This window comes from Ochotona princeps, chromosome 21 (genome assembly GCF_030435755.1).
Source record: "Ochotona princeps isolate mOchPri1 chromosome 21, mOchPri1.hap1, whole genome shotgun sequence".
Taxonomy (NCBI): Eukaryota; Metazoa; Chordata; class Mammalia; order Lagomorpha; family Ochotonidae; genus Ochotona; species Ochotona princeps.
This window is the reverse complement of record NC_080852.1, coordinates 691,461-706,171: the sequence shown is the minus strand read 5'-3', so window position 1 is coordinate 706,171 and position 14,711 is coordinate 691,461. Positions and strand designations below refer to the sequence as shown.

The 14,711-nt window shown below is 42.9% G+C and overlaps 1 protein-coding gene across 1 annotated transcript in view; it reads right to left on the bottom strand.

Annotated features, from left to right (window-relative positions):
- The window catches only part of LOC131482920 (zinc finger protein 334-like), a 303,146-nt gene extending 292,115 nt beyond the window's left edge, over nucleotides 1-11,031 (bottom strand). The window contains exon 1 of the mRNA XM_058679150.1: nucleotides 10,933-11,031. The gene's annotated coding sequence lies outside the window, so the exon portion shown is untranslated. The remainder of the gene's footprint in view (nucleotides 1-10,932) is intronic.
- Between the last annotated feature and the right edge of the window lie 3,680 nt (nucleotides 11,032-14,711).

Genomic DNA, 14,711 nt, shown 5'->3' with positions numbered 1-14,711 from the left:
CATATGGGTGCTGCTGCAACTTGGGCTGCTCTGCTTGCAAACCAGCTCCCTGCTAATATCTAGGAAAGAAGTAAGGATGGTCCAAGTCTTTGAGCATCTGTGCTTGTGTGGAAGGCTAGGATAAACTCCAAGCTCTTAACTAGCACCAGCCCAACTTCAGCTAGTGAGGACAGTTAGAGAGGGAACCACCAGATGGTAGATGCCTCTCTGTCTCTGCTTCTTTCTGTTTCTTTTTCTGTAATGCTGCCTTTCAAATAAAAATACACTTTAAAATAATGTTTATTTCAAGGAAAAGAAATGAAAAAAGAAAAGAAAACCAGTCCTCTCTGGACTTCTCCCTAATACCTTTAATACTTCCAATCCAAAGTCACTGCAAATGTGCTGCTTCTCTAGAGATTCACCCACAGTGGACGCTGCATATGGTGAAGGTGGGATCTAGGTGTCCTCAGGATTAATAAAGAGCCTGATCACTCTTGCAGGCCCTGGGCCCATACCTCTCAGTATCACTCAGCCTGAGCATGGTTCTGGCAACAGGCAACTGAGCACAGAAAAAGCAGAGATGTCATTTGCTGACAGTCAGCAGGAGGTGGAGGGCTGGTTTCTCAGTTGCAATTGCCTGGAGTGCAGATCAGGGAGGAACCAGTTCTAGGGTCAAATAACACTAAGTCTCCCTGCCTTGATCAAATCTTGAATGTTCTTCAAATATGTTTTTTAAAGAATGGAACTACCAGAAACTACGGTAACTGAGAATGTTTCAAAATGCCTTAGGTTCCTTTAGAAAAGGATGCACATGGACACAGGAAACACCACGGGAGGGTACAGGAAGGTGGAGGCTGTGAGTCGGCCAGGGAGTGACCTCAGCAGAAACCAAATCTATTACCACCTGTTCTTAAGCTTTCAATCATTAGAAACTCAAGAAATGCATTACTGTGATTCAAGACAGACATTCTATACTGTATTTTCATGGCAACTACAGTACACTCCTATTTTCCACTATACTCCTTATTGCCAATGAGAAAGAACCCACCATCAGAGCAATATAGAAACCAAAGGTTCTGACTTTAGATACCTAACACTTAAAATAACAACAGCAACAACAAAGTCAAATAAGCAACTTAATTACTGATCTCAAAGTCCCAGAAAAATTTAAAACAAAACAAAACAAAACAAAACAACCTAGGAGTAGTTACAGGAAATTCAAAATAATGATTGGTGAAGAAATGAAATGAATTAACTATATTAAGCAATACTGAAGACAATGGAAACACTGAATTTTTTAAAGACAAATTAATAATCCTTCAGCTAGATTAAGAAAAATTAAGGCCCTGCATGGTAGACTAGCGGCTAAAGTCCTCACCTTGCAAGTGCCAAGATACCATATGGGTGCAGGTTCTAATCCCTGCAGCCCCGCTTCTCATCCAGCTCCCTGCTGTGGCCTGTGAAAACAGTCAAGGATGGCCCAAAACCTTACAAGCATGGACCTGTGTGGGAGACCCAGAAGAAGCTCCTGGCTCCTGGTTATGGATCACTGCTGCTCATGCTGCTGTGGCCACTTGGGGAGAGAATCAATGGATGGAAAACATTCTTCTCTCTCTTTCCGCCTCTTTGTATATCTTATTTGCAATAAAAGTAAAATCTAGGGCCCTGTGCAGTGGTCTAGTGGCTAAAAACCTCGCCTTGAAGGCACCAGGATCCCATATAGGCACCAGTTCTAATCCCAGCAACCCCACATCCCATCCAGCTCTCTGCTAGATGTGGCCTTAGAAAGCAGACAAGGATGACCCAAAACCTTAGGAACCTAGACCTGTGTGGGAGACCCAGGTACCTATGAAACTAATACAATGTAATTAATGAATAATAAATACAAACAAACAAACAAACAAACAAAAAAGACCTCGCCTTGAAGGCGCCAGGATCCCATAGAGGCACAGGTTCTAATCCCGGAAGCCCCACTTCCCATCCAGCTCCCTGCTTGTGGCCTAAGAAAGCAGTTGAGGATGGCCCAAAACCTTAGGATCCTGGACCTGTGTGGGAGACTCAGAAGTGCTCCAGGCTCATGGTTGCAGATCAACACAGCTCAAGCCGTTGTGGTCACCTGAGCAGTAAACGAGCAGAAGGAAGTTATTTCTCTCTGTCTCTCCTAATATATATATGATATATGATATATGGTATATATGATATATATATGATATATATACGACTTTACAATAAAAATAAATCTTTAACATAAAAAAAGCTTAAAAAATAAAGATAAAAGACAGATTTAAGTATATAAAAGTAGAAAAGGAACACATTAAAACTGCTTTCACAAAAGTATAGTGATCAGAGCTATTTGGACCAGGTGGGTTCTGCCACTGCTTGCGATGTGACAATCCCATGTTGATGCCACTCCAAGTCCTGCTTGCTTCATTTCTGATCCAGGTCCCTGCTAATGCATGTCGGAATTCAGAGGATGCCCCATGGGCTTGAGTCTGCGTGCTGATGTGGGGGAACTGGAAGAATTCACTGACTCCTGGTTTCAACCTGGTCCTGCTTTAGCCATTGCAGTCACTTGGAGAGGGATAAAGCCGATGGAGGCCTTGCATTCTAACTCTCTCTCTTTCTCTATAACTCCGCCTTTCCTATTGACAAAATTGATCTTTACCGGAAAGAAAAAAAGAAATACAATGGATCACTAGAGATTACCAACAGTAATTATAACCAAATAAGTTGTTCATCATTTCTCGATACTTAGTATTAGCCTACCAAAGTGAATCAGAAAGACACTAAAAACCTGACAAAACTAACAGTAAGTAACAATGAATCAGAAATAAAATGCCTTCAAATCAAAGGTCAACAGCAGGTGTTTCCATTACTAAATTATACCAAATTAACACCAAATTTTCTAGAATTATTATAAAGCATTGAAAGATGAAAAAAAAAAAACAGTTCCAAATTTATCCTTGGCCTAGCAATATTTAGATTCCAAAACTAGACTGAATCAACAGTGGGTGACTTAACTTAGATCTGACTGTGTTTCAAATTGACAAACACAATGTAATTGCTCAGTCAAAATGCAATCTCCATTGTAGCATGATTAGACTTCAGTGTATTTATTTCTTAATGCTCCTTATAAAATAACTTCATACCCTGGAAGTCTAGTTTAAAAAATCATAAACCGAGATAATCAGGATGGCAGAATTCTTTGAGGACATGTTTAAATGGATGGAAGATCATTTAATCAGGATGAAGCAGAGAGGACATATTTCAGGAAATAGGAAAGGACAGAACAACAGCAGAGGGGTACCTGGAGACTGACAGACACAGGACAGCATCAGGCACAACGTTGTGATGTTGCAGTGACTGATACTCCTGCAGCATGGCGATCTGAACTCCACCAGCAACCAGGTGGGGAAGGACTTTCATTGGGAGCTTGGGAGGTGAACCCAGACAAAGACCTGTCCATCCTGCTGGTCCGATTGATTTGACCAGGAGCAGAGACAGAGCAGCAGATCTCAGATGGGCAGTGCGAGAACAGAATTAATGCATCTCTATTTCCAGACAAAGATGGACTTACAACAAAACTGTTTACTATATCTTGACAATAGGATTCTGGACTCTCTGCAATTGTCCATGCCCACAATGATGGACATATGACTGAGTATGAAGAACTAAATGTTAGTAAGAGGAACTAGGTGGGGGGGAGAGGTATGGGAAGGGCATAAGGGAATATGCTGCAGTATCATAAAATCAGAGCAATATTAATAAAATGTAAAAAAAAAAAACTTTAAAAATATCATAAACCAGTAAAATTTCCTCACATAATACACATAAAGTGAATTCAACAGCACCATTCAATGCACACATGATAATCAAAGCGTATCTAGCCTGAGGATGTAGAAAATAGGGCAACAAATGCAAATCAACACACCAAATGCTTCACACAAGCAGGATGAAGGATAACATTATTAAAAACATCTTTCTGAAAACATTCAGTAAAATGCTACATTTATTTTACAATAATGTAGATAGATAAGTTGAGCAAACCTACAAATATTCAAATATACATCAACTGAGGTATATTGGTATATTTCTTACAAGAACCGCAATCAAATAAGAATGTCAACTTTTCACTGCTGATATTTTCCCAAAGAAAGTAAATAACAGAAGGAAATAAAATGAACAGAAATTGGAATCAAGAGACTCAGCTTTATTTGCTTTTGAATACTTTTTCCCTGATTTTGTTGATAATGAAACCTAATGGACACCAAGACTGTATTCAGCCACTAAAAATAAAATATTGTTATTCGCTGTAAAAGAAATGAAACTGGATAGAATAAACTCAGGAAAATGTACAAATAGATCTAGCATGTTATATATATATATATAAAAGTCAAAATTTCCCAGCTGCACTTTGAGTGGTGATTTGTACAGACTGAGAAGAGTGAGGCCTGGGGAAAGGAAGGAGGTAGAACAGGTAGCAAAGAAAGTGAGACAGAAGGAACAGGATCCAGTGTCCCATCCCAGTGTGTGGTGACTACAGTTCACAATACGAGAAGTTTATGCAGGAAACTGGAAGGGAGCACCCTGTTTACTATACAAGAAAGATACATGGAAAGCCTGGGCACCTGGTTTACTCAGCTTAGGTGGTATATGTATACAAACACTGCACTGTACCTTGCAATAGTATTGAAATACTTCGTGATCCAAATTATGTAGAAGTTTCAGAAATAAAATTCATCTGGGCACAGCAGCATGGCCTAGTGGCTAAAGTCCTCGCCTTGGATGCCCCAGGACCCCATATGGGCACCAGGTCTAATTCTGGCAGCTCTGCTTCCCATCCAGCTCCCTGCTCGTGGCCTGGGAAAGCAGTCGAGGACGGCCCATGCAATGGTTCCCTGCACCCGCATGGGAGACCTGAAGTTTCCTGGTTCCCGGCTTCGGATCAGCACACAGCGGCCCGTTGTGGCTCACTTGCGGAGTGAATCATCAGATGGAGGATCTTTCTTCCTCTGTCTTTCCTCCTCTTTGTATATCTGACTTTGTAATAAAACAAATCTTAACAATATAAAAAAAGGAAATCAGAATCATGCCTTCACAGTAACATTATCTAAAAAATTTAAACTGTACCAATCTACACAGTATAAAAATACATTTAGAGCTTTTTAAATTCTTTATTCTATTTTTGTTTTGTACAGTATTTATTCATTTTCACTGGAAATTCAGATTTACAGAGAGGAGACAAGAGAGAAAGACTTCCCATCCACTGGTTCACTCCCCACGTGGCCACAACAGCCAGAGTTGAGCTGATCTGAAGCCAGGAGCCAAGAGCCTCTTCTGGGTCTCTCATGCACATGCAGGGTCTCAAGACTTTGGGGTGTCCTCAATGTTATCCAGGTCACAAGCAAAAAGCTGGATAGTAATTGGAGCAGCCAGGACAATAATTTGTGCCCTGACACATGCAAGATTAGGACTGTAGCAACTAGGCCATCATGCTAGGTTCTTTTCTTTTCCCAGGATTTTATATAGTCTTAATCAAATTTTTTTATCTTTCATTATTATCGTTTTATGATAAATTTCCATAGTCCCTGGAATTTTCCTTACTCTTACCTTTTTGATTATTTAAAAACAATTCATTTATTTGCTTAAATGTGAAAATTACACAGCAAGAGCCAAAGACAGACTGAGATCTTCCCTCCACTTGTTTACTCCCCATGTGGCCACAAGAGGCAGCAAGGTCCAGGCCAAAACCAGCAGCCTGAACTCCATTCTGATCCTCAACAGGGGTGCAGGTGTCCAAGGACATTTTATTCTATCTTCCAAGCACACTAGCAGGGAACCACATCAGAAAGTGAACATCACATTACAAATGATGTCTCTCACATGCTTTTCAACAAATAATAGAAAAATTAATCAAAAAGTACAACGTGATTTTTGAATGTTGGGTCACTGAAAGTGTTTGACATCAAATGACGGTACAAACATTTACTTTCTCCATTCTGATGCCTTTTAACATATACATCTTTATTCAAAAGGATACTACTAAAAATGAACAAGATTGTTGCTCTTGATATTAAGTAAAAAGAATGACAAAAGTTGTACACAGCATAGGATAAAACAGTTGAGACTATTCCTGAACTTCTCAAGAAATTGGGAGTACACCTGAAATTCTACAGAAATGAGACAGTGTTATTTATAATTGGGTTTAGATTATTTGTAAATATACTTTACAGACTCTATGGAAACACCCACAAATTCAGGAGATACATCCTTGATATCTTCATAGAGGACAGAATATGCACCATCTAAAATATTCAGTTAAAATGAGGAGATGTGGGCATCTAGTACAGTGGATGAGAAACTGCTTAAGAGACGCTCACCCTACACTGGACTTCCTGTGTTTGTGTTATGGCTCCACAACAAATTCCATCTTGTTGCTAGCACACTCTCTGGATGCAAGTAAGAAATTTCTCACGTATGCGAGTCTTTTCACCTGCTAAAATGGACACAGATTTAGTTCCTGGTTCCTGTTTTGGCCTCAACTTTGTCACAATCTTGCAGGAATTTAAGGAGTTGACCAGCAGATGGTAGATCACTCTCCATAAATTTTATAAATGAAATATACTAATACTTTTTTTAAAATGACAAGAGAAAAAAATTTTCAAAATGAAAATTGACACGGATGTTTGGTGCAGTGTTTCACACACAGTTTTCAGGATCACATGCTTCTTCCCAGTGATTCTAAATAGAGCAGCACATTCTTTAAAGGAAATTCTCACAGAACAGCAAGGGAAGGTACACACCGACTGGCAGTAATCAGGACAAGCTAATGCTGCAGTATCAGTGCCCAGCCACTGGGAACAGCTACTGAGCAATGTGGTCAGAGATCTCAGTTAACACTACATGAAGAAAATAAAGTCAATCCAAATGCTAGAAAACTCAAAATAAGTGTACATGGAGGAAATGTTGGACTGTAATTCTTCTACTCTACAAATACTTCATACACTTCAGAGTTTATGCACAGTCTGTAACATAATATTGTGCCATATGTAAAACATTTGCAATGAATTAGCATATGAGAAATTAAAACCAAGACAAGTACTGTCATCACATCAAAAACTAAAGCAAAGGCCAGCATTGGGGTATAACATATAAAGCTGCCAACTGCAACACCAGCATCCCATATGGAATCAGCTGTTCCACTTCCAGCCCCGCTTTCTGTTCATCTCCTGGGAAAAGCAGTGGAAGATCATCCAAGTGCCTGGGCCCTGATCACACACATGCAAGCCCTGGAGGAAGCTGCAGGCCCCTGGACTCAGCTTGGTGCAGCACTAGCTATTTTAGCCACCTGCATAGTGAACCAGTGGGAAGATGACCACAGCCTCCTATTTTTCTTCGAAGATTTATTAATTTTTATCACAAAGTCACATATATATACATAGAGAGAGAGACAGAAGAGAAAAGACAGAAATATAGTCTGTCCACTAATTTACTCCACAGGTGACTGCAATGGCTGTGCAGCCACTGTTCAGCTGTGCCAATCTGAAGCCAGGAGTTCTTCTGGGTCTCCCACAGGGATGCAGGGTCCCAAGGCTTTGGGCCATCCTGGACTGCTTTCTCAGGCCACAGGCAGGGAGCTGGATGGGAGGCGGGGCCACAGGGATTAGAATCTGCACCCATATGGGATCACGCAGTGCTCTATGCAACGACATCAGCTGCTAGGCCACCTTGCTGGGCCCTGTCTCTTACTTGAATTCTCATTTGAACATACACAAATAAAACACACAAAATTTTCTTAAAATAAACAAAGACATATTTTGAAGATTTATTTACCATACCATAACACTTAAAAAAACTTCAGTTTACGGAATCACAAACATCAATTGTCAGACAGTACTAGGATTTAGTCACCTCTGGGATTGGAAGATCAGAGAGACCGAGACGTGAATTGACAAAGGCATTTTCTCGATAGGTACGCAGCTGATATTGTTTACACTCTCACTGAAAAATCACAGAAATAAAGTTGTCAAGAATTTACTTTTCTTTCTGTGAGATCATTGCATAAACTCAGGTTCCATGCAAGAGAGCAAAGATGTAACATCCCAATCAGGGCACAGCATTCCTGCCTAAGTGAGCAAACTGGAAATCCAAGCACCAGGACATCACAGAGAATGAGCTCTGGGAAGCAGCCTGCTTACACTTCACAGGGAGACCCACACTCAGCAGCTTCCCCACACACCCAGGCCTTGGGGATCACTCTCACTGAGGACACAGTGCCCAGGGGGGCTCACTGCACTAGCTGAGGGAATCATAAGCAGCCAGAAATGTGGCAGTGTGGGTCCAGGAACTCCTCACAGCCTGCAGTGTCTCCTCCAGCATTTTAGCTGTCTGATGCAGAACATTTAACTACAACTTAAGGTTGCATTCACTGAGACTGGTTTTATAACATCATTTGTGCTATTTTTGCTCAATAACAATTTACTACCAACAACTAATCACAACACAATTCAATTATTTCATCATCTGCAATTAGCAGAGGCCTCAGGGTCAAGGCTCAATCTCTATATACAGGTGCAGGTTAACGTTAGTGGATAGCAGGTGTCAGCTCTTTCTGGTCTTTTGTCCCCTTTAAGAAGTTATGTAGAGGGCCCAGAGCAGTATCCTAGCTGCTAAAATCCACTCCTTGCAGCGGTCAGGATATCATGTAGATGCCATTACTAATACTGGTGACCCGGCTTCCCATTCAACTCCCTGCCTGTGGCCTGAGAAAGCAGCTCACAACAGCCCAAAGCCCTGGGGCCCTGCACCCACATGGGAGACTAAGAACCAGATTCTGGGTTCCTGGCTTGGATCAGCACAGCTCAGGCCTTTGCAGTCACTTGGGGATTGAATCAATGAACAGAAGGTCATCCTCTCTGTCTTTCCTCATCTCTGCATATCTGCTTTCCAGTAAAAATAAAATGAAACTTAAAAGACCCTTGTCCCAGATATTGAACACAAATAATATTAACTTTTTATTAAACCAAATATATTCACATTTTTTTTTACCTTTCTGCCACCAGAACAGGACCACTGCAAATATTCACTGAAATAACTTAGGAAACCAGTCACAAATACGCTCACAAACTGTTAAGTTTTCTAGGCCACCAACACTTCACCTTCACAAAGATTCTTTCTAGGTACAAATTATCCTCTGACTAAAGCAACCTGTGGATGCAAAATGAAACTGCTGTGTATCCCAAGCTCACTACCCTAGGATTTACCTGGGCCATTGCCAATGTTTTACTCCGTAGGTAGCCAAGGATGAGAGAGCCAAGAGTGCATCAATCATTTCTCTAGATGACATTAATATGTCACCAAGGAATGGAGTTCTGAATTAGCAAAGCTCCGAGGGGCTTAGCTATATTAAATAAAAATGGAAAACAACAGATGCCCTCAAGTTTAAGGGCATCAGCTGCCACTCTGAATGGTAACCCCCAATCTACTGCTCTCCTCCAGGGGGAATGAGTGAACCAGAGGATAAGTTAGTCATGCTTTTTGTTACAGAGTATTTTGAAACTCAGAAAAACAAAAAGAGTTAGTGAGGACCATGTAAAAGTTTCAATAGAGGATCACAGGTTGAAGATACATACGTCAGGTTTTTCACACTGGTACCCAAGCCACTGTCTGCTGCCTCCCAGCCTGGGCAGTAGCTGCACACTGCATTTGCACAGAACTGAAACCCAGGCATTCTGATGGAGACACAGGAGTCCCAATGTCATCTTAACCACTGTCACACACACCCACACAGGGCAGTGAGGCCTTCCTGTGCTGTGTCAGGTGGGCATTCACTGCTTTTCTCCCATGGCTACTGTTCACAGCAAACAGTGCTTCTAAAGAGCTAATGATTATTTCATGAGATAGAAAAAAAAAAGACAACTTACTGAATTGTATCTTGCAGCAAATAGTGCATAGTGTTGTGATTTTTCAGGGCAGAGAGCAGCACTTGGCATTGAGGCAAGAGTTCTGGACATTCAGAGATTTGCTCCCTGCCTAATGTTTTTTGCTGAGCCTGACTTATTCCCTCTACAACCCATGGGCACATTTAATCCCAATCATGAGACTTAAGGGAATGGGTGACAACTTACCAGAAGCCATCAGGATAAATCAGTAGTGCTGTCTTAACAGCTCCTTCCTCAGGTTCTGCTAGAGAAGCCCCTTTGCATAAGCCCCCGTGCACTCCCTTGGCTTGTCTACAAGGTCGCTGTGCCACCCCAGGCCTCTGCCAAGCACAACGCCAGCACCTCATGCTGCCCCTCAACCTTGCAGCAAAACTCAGAGGAAAACAAGGCTGTTTGTTCTAACTGCTGGAGTCTGTGCTGCTCTGGTGTCAGCAACAAGAAAACTGCCCCAGACCCTTAGGAGGAGCTTCACTGAGGACTCAGCTGCGGGCTGGAGACGCTGTTGTTCAACTCAAGATCTTTAAACAATAAAAAGGAAATCCTGCCCAACATGAAGGTCGAACTGTCCCGGGCACTCCCTCCTCCTCACTGCACAATAGGTTCAACTGGGAGTCCTGGTGTTCAAGGTCACTGCTGCAGAGTGAGGACCCCAAGGGCCCCTCCTGCCCCCCGCCCGCCCGCCCCGGGGCCTCAGGAGATGCTCTCACACACTCACCCTTCCCAGCTTCTCACGAGTCGGGGGTCCTGCAGAGGCTCCTGCAGGGAGGGAGCTCACAGGGCAGCACTGGCTCAGCCACCTGCGCCTCTCCACCAGCACAACCAGCAACGTGGTTATGGCGGCGCCCACAACAACCTCCCGCCTGCTGCCACAGGGCTACCTTGGCGCGCGTGATTGGACCGTCCCCACAGACCATGAGCACGTCAGAAAATGCGCAGCCAATCAGAAGCACAAGGAGTAAAGGAGCAGTGAGGTAGGATTCGGGGGGGGGGGGCAGTAGGGGCGGGGCTTCACCTCAGGCTGGAAGGGGCCTCCTCTCTTGCAGCTTGAGCCTTCCAACAGCAGGGGCCGCTGTCGCCTCTCACATCAGTCCACCTCCTGGCCTCTCCTTCTCTCTCTGCTTCAGGATCCTGTTCAAGTCTAGAATCCCAAAAACCTGTGACAATAGTCTCAAATTACAAATCACAGAATATTCAATAGATTCCGGGACGTCTTTGTAGTGGCTTTCCGACGTTAGGTAATACGCCTTTTAATATACAGAACTGAAAATTCAGTATAAATTAACCTTTAAATCTCACTTCTGTGACGATTATTTTCTTTTCTGTATATTTTTAAATTTTCATATTGCTCTACATTGTTTCTTAATAGTGCATAGTAACTTGATTGTATATCTTGATCTCGTACCTGGAAATCTTGCTTGATTCTCTCATCAGTTTATGTTTGGTTTGCATAAAAGGTCCATTAGTATATATTGATAATTCTGACACTATGCTACAATATATTAATCAATAAATTGTTGTAGTAATATATTTTGATAATCCTGCCACTATGCTACCATTTCCTATCTGTGTTTAAATTCACAGACAGGAAATTGTGATTATATATTCACAACAATACTTAAGAGACCAAGAGAGAAGGCTTGTCAAAATTTCGTCCAAAGACTTTCAAGTGTTATATGTGGTAAACATTGTGTTTGTGTTTCCTGTTTATGAAATACATGTATTTCAGTGACTTGGTTTCCACAATTTGTGGCTTTTGGTTTCTGCTTTAAAATATCTTACTCATAAATATTTCAGAAAATTCTGTTCTAATCTAATGAAAGCTTACATGTTTTATAAAGGATGATGTTCATATTCCTGAAATTGATTATTTGCATGGTGTGTCCTTTTTAATGACTTGGACTAATTTTTTATAAGATTCATTTATTTTTCTGTAGCACCCAACAATAAGAATGAGAACAAGTGAGGGCTGGTCAGGAAAGGCCACTGTTCCTGCTAGGACAGGAGGTAGACTAAGTAGGGCTGGGCCTGGACCCACTGGTGTGCGTGAGATCTGCCAGGGAGGGGTTCTGATGCAGGAGCCTGGGGAACGCCTCTGTAGGAACACAGTTCCTACAGGTAAGCCTAAGAACTAAGACAGGAAGCAACCCAGACCAGGCCAGGTTAGGATACCCACTGGCATGCATTTGGCTTAGGTCAGGGGTTGAACCAGGCTGTCAGATCTGAGAACCAGAATCGTGTGTGGGACATGCTGGTTAGGGCTGCAATATCAGCTAGTTCACATTAGGGCTGATAGTAGGGAACTGGTTGGGCTGGCCTAGTCTGTATTACCCGCAGCATTAGCTGGAACTGGGGATGTGTCAGGCCTGGTCAGACTAAAACATCCACTGGCTAATGCCAAGATGAGGTGGGCCATGCCAGTCTGGGCCACAGTGCTCAAGCAGCACATGTGAGCCCCGGGATGGTGAGGAGAGGGGTGAGCCCTGTAGGAGGACTGAGAGGGCTCCCATGCTGGACCACTCCTCCCACTGGTGAGCCTAAGAGCTTGGATGGTGGCAGACCAGACCTGGCAGGGCTACAACACCTGTTTGCCTCATGTGAGCTGAATCAGTGGAAAGCCAGGCTGGGCGGACTGTACATAGTGGTGTATGCATAAGCCAGAGTGGGTGTGGGTTGGCTGGGCTTAACCCCAGCACCAACTGGCAAATTCTGTCAAGTTTAATTGCAGAAACACCTGGAGAGTACAAGACCTGAAAGTGTGAGAGGGTCCAGTAGGGAAACAGTGGGCACTTCCTTCTTGGGTTGCCACTCCCAATGGGGAGCATGAGAACCAGGACTGGGGCAAGCATGGCTAGGCAGAGTGGCAGCTACAAGCACTGGATAGTGGTTACTGGATAGTGGCACTGAAGTGGAGAGTGGGGCTTTTTGGAATAAACTAGCCTTAGGTACCCATTGACATATACAAGAGCTGAATGGCATGGGGGACAGACTGAATCAGTCTGCTGTACATACCAGCAAGCATGGGAACCAGGGCAGGGGGCAGGCCTGGTGGAGGTTATTGTGAGTCTCTCTGACTAGGCTGCAGCTGCTGGTGGTTTACATGAAGGCTCAGTGTGTGCGGGGCAGGACAGGGCTGTGCTGCAACACCCATGATTTCAATAGAAACCAGGGCTGGAGACAGAACTGACCCAGCAATTGCAACCACCAGTGTGTACACTTGTGGATTTGGATGACAGATTCTGCCAGACCTGTATGAGCAAGCACACACAGGAACAGGTTTGGGGTTACCCCAAATGAGGTTTCTTTGTGGATCCCCTCCCTTCGACAACTCAATGAATGGATTCAGAACTCCAATCACAGAGAGAATTACAGGTTGTATGGTCTGACTGTGGAGTTCAAATATTTATGTCTGTATTCCTTACCCTCTGTTCAGTGCTTGGGTGGGACAACAAAGATGTTAATTCTAAGATGCTTTGCATTTCTAATTGTGTAGCATCAAGAGTTTCAGGAGAGGTGAGGCCTAGCAGTGATGGAATGTGGGCAGAGAAGCCAGGGAAAAGTGAATGTCTGCAGCTTTGTAAGTGTGTCCAGATTATTTGCTGTGTGTCTCTTAGGATAACTTACATTGCTGGGGAAACTGAGACATTGATATTCAGTTTAATGGATAGACTTCAGATTAATGACCATTTGTTCCTCTTGGGGTTTTGATTGACTGGATTGCTATATGTATTTGTAATTTGTTCTTTCTAGTAGGCCCTGTTATCACCAAGCTCAGTTAATAAAGACTGCTTAATAAACCCTACACGTGTCCGGAGTGATCTCACTCAAATCCCACAACAAACATAATAGCTAGCCTCTTGTACCCTATGAACAACATTTGTGTATGATTAAATTGATCTTTTTAAAAAATATTTATTTTATATTTATTGCAAAGTCAGGTTTACGGAGAGGAGAAGAGACAGAGAGGAAGCTCTTCTGTCCATTGACTCACTCTCCAAGTGGCCACAATGGCCAGAGCTGTGCCCATCTGAAGCCAAGAGTCTGGAGCCTCTTCTGAATCTCCTACATGGGTGCAGAGTCCCAAGGCTTTGGGCCATCTTCAACTGTTTCCCAGGCCACAAGCAGGGAGCTGGATGGAAAGCTGGGCTGCTAGGATTAGGGCAGGTGCCCATATGGGATCCCGGCATGAGCAAGGCAAGGACTTTAGCCACTAGGCAACTACACTGGGCCCTGGATATAACTTTTAATGTAATCTGTGAAAAATGTGCTAGGGCTAGAGGAAAGTGGATGCAAATTAAGCCTATATTACAAAACATTAGACAATTATAATCTCTCCCAACCTAGTATGTAATGAGTTCAATTGGAAATCCCAATTTGAATACTTGAGGGTTAGAACTTACAAGTAAAAAAAAAATGTCAGGTTTCAACCTTTGTTCTAGTAAACATTTGATCTGGGCACTTTAGTTTAAGTTGACATGTTGAAGTCACAAATTTTAAAATTGAACTCAACACAGTGGAACATGTGAAATTATATTTGCTGTATGAAATTGCAATCCGCCAATTAGAAGACATGCACAGAAACAGTGAAGGTATTAGCATGTAGCATTAGAATATAAACTCATCACAGGTCAGGTAAATGTATGTCAACTTTAAAATATCCCTGGAGGGCCTGCTGTAAAGGCCTAGTGGCTAAAGTCCTCAACGTGAGTGCAACAGGATCCCATTTGGGCACCGCTTCTAACCCCAGCAGCCCCAATTCCCATCCAGCTCCCTGCTTGTGCCCTGGGAGGGCAG